General features: G+C 40.0%; 1 non-coding gene across 1 annotated transcript; it reads right to left on the reverse strand.

Annotated features, from left to right (window-relative positions):
* Nucleotides 1-623: 623 nt before the first annotated feature.
* LOC148212398 (small nucleolar RNA R71) lies at nt 624-730 on the reverse strand. Its single transcript, XR_015789992.1, has one exon. It is a non-coding gene; the product is annotated as a small nucleolar RNA R71 (small nucleolar RNA).
* Between the last annotated feature and the right edge of the window lie 5,576 nt (nt 731-6,306).

Here is a 6,306-nt window from a genome sequence, read left to right on the forward strand (position 1 = left end):
TTCTGCTACCCCTTGACCCTGAGATTGAGCGGACCCTTCGAAAAACTCGAAAGGAGCAAAGACTTCGAAAACAACTAGAAAAGCAAAAAGATAGACAAGGTGAAATCAGTCCTGAAAGTGAGGTAGAGAGTACGAGCACATCAATGGCAGATATTCCACCTCGTGATCCGGTTGATCCACCTGCTGTTAACGGTAATATGAGGGATCATGCGAGAAATGATGAATTCAACCATATCCAGATGGCGGACAACAGAGACGTGGCAATGCGAGAATATGCCGCCACGGCTTTTCAGAACTTTGATTCAGGGATAGTCAACCCTATTCCAGCCCACGCAAACTTTGAGCTTAAACCAATGATGTTCCAAATGTTGCAGACAATTGGACATTTTGGAGGGCAGGAACATGAGGATCCACATGATCATCTGAAATCATTCATTCAAATTGCAAATGCATTTCGATTACCTGGTATAACAGACGATGCTCTGAGACTAACACTTTTTCCATTTTCTTTGAAGGACCAAGCTAGAGCATGGCTCAATGCATTTCCACCGGGATCCATCACCACATGGGGGTCGTTAGTGGAGAAGTTCTTAACAAAATTCTTTCCACCTACTCGCCACGCTGATATCAGAGAGGAGATCATCTCCTTTAGACAATATGATCGTGAACCTGTTCACGAGGCGTGAGAGAGATTTAAAGAACTAATCAGGAAATGTCCGAACCATGGCTTGCCGGCATGCATCCAGATAGAACATTTCTTTAGAGGTTTAGATCATCCTACTAAGATGATGCTAAACAATGCTGCCAACGGAGCCTTTACAAAGAAGACATTCAACGAGATAGTTGACATCCTAAATGACTTAGCTTCACACAACGAACTATGGTGTTCACAAAGATCTAGGGCAGCACCAAAGAAGCAAGATCCAGCTGGAGTTTTGGCTCTGGACATTGCGACCTCGATGCAAAAAGAGATGGTTACAATGAACCAGAGGCTGAAAGAGATGGCATTGGGAATAAAAAATCCATTAGCCACGCCGATACAACCTGTGCAGTCGGATTATTGCACTCCTGCCCCTGTTTGCCAAGTCAACGATCTCATTTGTTCATTTTGCAGTGAAAACCATATCTATGATAATTGTCCACATAACCCTGCTTCCGTTTTTTATGTAGGACATGGGAACAATAGGAACTTTAACCCATATTCGAACACCTACAACCCAGGTTGGAGGCACCACCCTAATTTCTCATGGGGAGGTCAAGGAGGTTCGAGCGGTTTTAATCAAGGGCAGAGCCAACAGAACAAGCAGCCCTATGTTCCACCTACACAACAATACATCCCACCACCGCAACAGCAGTACAATCAGAGAACACAGACTCCACCAGTTCACAATAACAACTCAAATCTTGAGAATATGATGAAGGAGTACATGGCCCGAACCGACGCAGTGATACAATCCCAAGCGGCATCAATGAGGAATTTTGAGACCCAATTGGGACAACTTGTCAATGAATTGAAGAATAGACCACAAGGTTCTTTTCCAGGCCATACTGAATTACCAAAACGAGAAGGGAAAGAACAGTGCAAAGCTGTCACCCTCAGGAGTGGACTGGCATATGATGGACCAACAATGCCAACAACAGATGTACAGATTCCGTCCACTGAACCAATTGTAAAGATACCAGAAAATCCAACAACACCAGAAAAAGAAAATATTAGAAAAGGTAATGAGGACACCCCGAGTGTTCCTCCACAGGTACAACCTTCTTTTACCCCTACTCCCCCGTTTCCACAAAGATTAGTAAAGAAAAATAATGATTCCCAGTTTAGAAAATTTTTAGATATTTTAAAACAACTGCATATAAATATACCATTAGTAGATGCTCTAGAACAGATGCCAAATTATGCTAAGTTTTTGAAAGATATAGTTTCTAGGAAGAAAAAAATAGGAGAGCATGAACTGGTAGCCATGACAAAATGTAGTAGTGAAGCTGTAGGCAGCCCGCTACCCATGAAATGTAATGATCCTGGCAGTTTTACCATTCCATGTTCCATAGGAGGAAAAAACTTAGGTAGGGCATTATGTGATCTAGGCGCTAGCATTAATCTTATGCCATTATCAGTTTTCAAATCTTTAGGCATAAGAGAAGCTAGACCTACTACGGTTACCCTCCAACTAGCAGATAGATCTATCATAAGACCTGAGGGAAAGATAGAAGATGTTTTAGTCCAGGTGGACAAATTCATTTTCCCTGCGGACTTTATCATTCTAGATTGCGAGGCAGACTTAGACGTTCCCATTATTTTGGGAAGACCATTTCTAGCCACTGGGGATACAGTTTTTAATGTGAGGAAGGGAGAAATTACAATGAGGGTAAATAATGAAGAAGTTAAATTTAACGTTCTAGACGCCATGAAATTACCAGGGGACTTTGAAGAGTGCTCTGCTATAAATAGCTTGAATCCTATTATGTTTGATGAGTTTTATGACTTATTAGTTACAGAGATTGAAGAAGAGCTTGATAAGATAGCAGAAGGACCAGAAGATATGGCTAATCCTATTGAAAAAATACAAAAAGAAGAATGCAAGTCGTTACTTCCGTCCATAGTGGAACCACCCACGTTGGAGCAGAAGCCATTGCCGTCGCATTTGAAATATGCGTATCTAGGGGATAACGACACTTTACCAGTTATTATAGCTTCCAATTTATCACCTACTAATGAATATTCTTTATTGCAGATTTTGGAGAAGCACAAAAAGGCCATTGGATGGACGATAGCAGATATCCGAGGGATAAGCCCGGCCTTTTGCATGCACAAAATTTTATTGGAAGAAGATGCTAAGAACTCTATTGAGAGTCAAAGGCGGTTGAACCCGAAGATGAAAGAAGTTGTAAGGAAAGAAATTCTTAAATGGCTTGACGCCGGTGTTATATACCCAATATCTGACAGCAGCTGGGTAAGCCCAGTACAGTGTGTACCAAAGAAAGGGGGTATAACCGTGGTGGCCAACGAGGAGAATGAGCTCATCTCGACCCGAACTGTGAGCGGGTGGAGAGTTTGCATTGATTATCGCAAACTCAACAAGGTAACAAAGAAAGACCATTTTCCTCTCCCGTTTATTGACCAGATGCTCGACCGTCTGGCAGGTAAGGATTTCTATTGTTTTTTAGATGGATATTCGGGTTATAATCAAATTACTATTGCTCCAGAAGACCAGGAGAAGACAACATTTACGTGTCCGTATGGTACGTTCGCTTTTAGGCGAATGCCCTTTGGACTATGCAATGCACCCGCGACTTTTCAGAGGTGTATGATGGCCATCTTCTCTGACATGGTAGAAAATATTCTAGAAGTTTTTATGGATGACTTTTCTGTTTTTGGAAATTCTTTTGACGCTTGTTTAGTTAATTTGGAGAGAGTATTGGAGAGATGTGAACAAACAAACCTAGTCCTAAATTGGGAGAAGTGTCATTTCATGGTACAAGAGGGTATTGTTTTGGGTCACAAAATTTCCAAGCAAGGAATAGAGGTAGACCACGCTAAGATAGACATCATTTCAAAGCTACCTCCTCCTACAAATGTCAAAGGGATTAGAAGTTTTTTAGGGCATGGGGGATTTTACCGCCGCTTTATAAAAGACTTTGCTAAAATTTCTAAACCCTTGTGTCAATTGTTAGAACATGATAGACCATTTGTTTTTTATGATGACTGTTTAAAATCATTTGAAATGTTGAAAGTTGCTCTAAGTTCAGCTCCTATAATTATCGAACCTAATTGGGATTTACCTTTTGAGCTCATGTGTGATGCTAGTGATTATGCAATAGGAGCTATGTTAGGACAACGTAAAAACAAGATCTTGCATCCTGTGTATTATGCTAGTAAGACTCTGACCGGTGCACAACTCAATTACACTACTACTGAAAAGGAACTGTTAGCAGTTGTGTTCGCCTTTGATAAGTTTAGGTCTTACTTGATAGGCACAAAAGTCATTGTTTTTACTGACCATTCTGCTTTAAAATATTTATTTGCTAAAAAAGATGCTAAACCACGTTTGATACGGTGGATTTTGTTACTTCAAGAGTTTGATATTGAAGTTAGGGACAGGAAGGGTACTGAAAACCAAGTTGCTGATCACCTGTCTAGATTGGAATCCCCGCTCTGTGATGATGGAACTGTTATACGTGAACAGTTTATTGACGAGCAACTCTTGCGAGTTGATTCAGTTCCGTGGTATGCCGATATAGCAAATTATTTGGTAAGTCGAATAGTTCCTTATGAGTTCAACAAGCAACAGGTAAAGAAATTTCTAAATGAAGTTCGATGTTATCGTTGGGATGAGCCTTTTTTATATAAGCTAGGACCTGACAATATCTTACGCAGGTGTGTCGCAGAAGAAGAGCACGAGGCGATATTAGACGCTTGTCATAGGTCTCCATATGGAGGACATTTTGCAGGACACAAAACCGCAGCCAAAGTTTTGCAAAGTGGGTTCTTTTGGCCCACTCTGTTCAAAGATGCACATAAGTTTGCCCAGGTTTGTGACAAATGCCAACGGACAGGTAATATATCTAAACGCCACGAAATGCCTCAAACCCCGATCCTGGAGATTGAAATATTTGATGTGTGGGGTATAGATTTTATGGGTCCATTTCCATCTTCTAATGGTAAGCTTTATATATTGTTAGCAGTAGATTATGTTTCGAAATGGATAGAAGTCATTGCAACTGCTACCAATGATTCCAAAGTTGTTATTCGTTTTCTGCAAAAGCACATTTTTACGCGTTATGGAACCCCGCGTTGTCTGATAAGCGATGGGGGGGCTCATTTTGTGAATAGGTCTATGCAAAAGTTGCTGACTAAATACAATGTGCGTCATAGGGTTGCAACAGCATATCATCCTCAGTCGAATGGGTTAGCCGAAATATCTAATAGGGAGATAAAAAACATTTTAGAAAAAACTGTAAATCTTAACCGTAGGGATTGGTCTTTTAAGCTTGATAATTCACTTTGGGCATATAGGACAGCATTTAAGACTCTCCTCAGCATGTCCCCCTATAGGCTAGTTTTTGGAAAAGCATGTCATTTGCCTCTTGAGCTAGAATATAAAGCATTTTGGGCTACTAAGAAATTAAATTTTGATTTGTTGGCTGCAGTTGAAGCGAGGAAGTTACAATTGTTAGAATTAGAAGAACACAGGCACTTTTCTTATGAGAATGCTAAGTTGTTTAAGGAAAAAACTAAACAGTGGCATGATAGGCGTCTTCGGCCGAACAATCTTCAAGAAGGTGATCTGGTTCTGTTATTCAACTCTAGGTTGAAACTTTTCCCTGGAAAACTTAAGTCTAGATGGTCTGGTCCCTTTCAAATTTTTAAAGTCTACCCATATGGGGCAGTGGATCTAGTTGACTCTAAGGGAAATGTTTTTAAAGTAAATGGGCAGAGACTTAAGCCGTATTTTGGACAACCAGTGGATAGAGGAAAAACCTCTATTCAACTTTCAGGTCAATAAATTTTTGCGAAAAAAGTTTTTTTCCTTCTTATCCGTTTTTGAAAGAACAAAAGTAAAGGAAGGAAGTCTTTGTATCTTGTATTTTCTCTTTGTTTCATTATAAAGTTTTTCTTATTAAGAGAATGTTTTTGAAAACGTTGAAAAAAAAAGAAAGAAAAAAAACGTTGAAAAAAAAAAAAAGGGACTTATGCAGGCGCCTGGCGCCTACCCTTTGCGAAAATAAATCACGCAGGCGCCTGGCGCCTGCCCTGTTTTTCCAGCATTTCGAAAACTCTCAGGTTCGAGAAGTCGTGCAACATATCTACAACTTAAGGGCTTCATTGGATTTTGCGGTTTTACCTTCATGGCCTCCAGCGCTAGCTGCTATCCTTGGTCATCCATCTCCCAGTATTGACACTGATCCTAGTCCACAACCTCCGACTTCATGAAGGGGAGGTTCCTTCTTTGCTATTTTTTGTGTTTTTTTTCTTTTGGTTAATGACGTAGTTGCATATTCTAGCATTACTACGCATGTTTTTTTTTGTATTGATTATGTTTCGAGCTCAGTTGAAGCATGAATAAATTAGTGTCGTTTATCTTCTGATCACTTAAAGTATGCCTTCACTTAACCTTAGTTTAGCTTTTCACATGCCTATTTTGAAGCATCTGTGCTGTGCATGTGATTTCATGTCGATTATAAGAGATTGTTGAGTTTTCTGTTCTATGCCTGACTAAGCTTGGAGCTATTTCCTTTGTTTATGTGATAAACTCATTTTCTTTTATGTCTTTTTGATCTTTACAAACTTTAAGCTTTTTC

This window comes from Momordica charantia, assembly GCF_013281855.1.
Source record: "Momordica charantia cultivar OHB3-1 chromosome 3 unlocalized genomic scaffold, Mcharantia_2.0 BLBB01000003.1, whole genome shotgun sequence".
In the NCBI taxonomy this organism is placed as follows: Eukaryota; Viridiplantae; Streptophyta; class Magnoliopsida; order Cucurbitales; family Cucurbitaceae; genus Momordica; species Momordica charantia.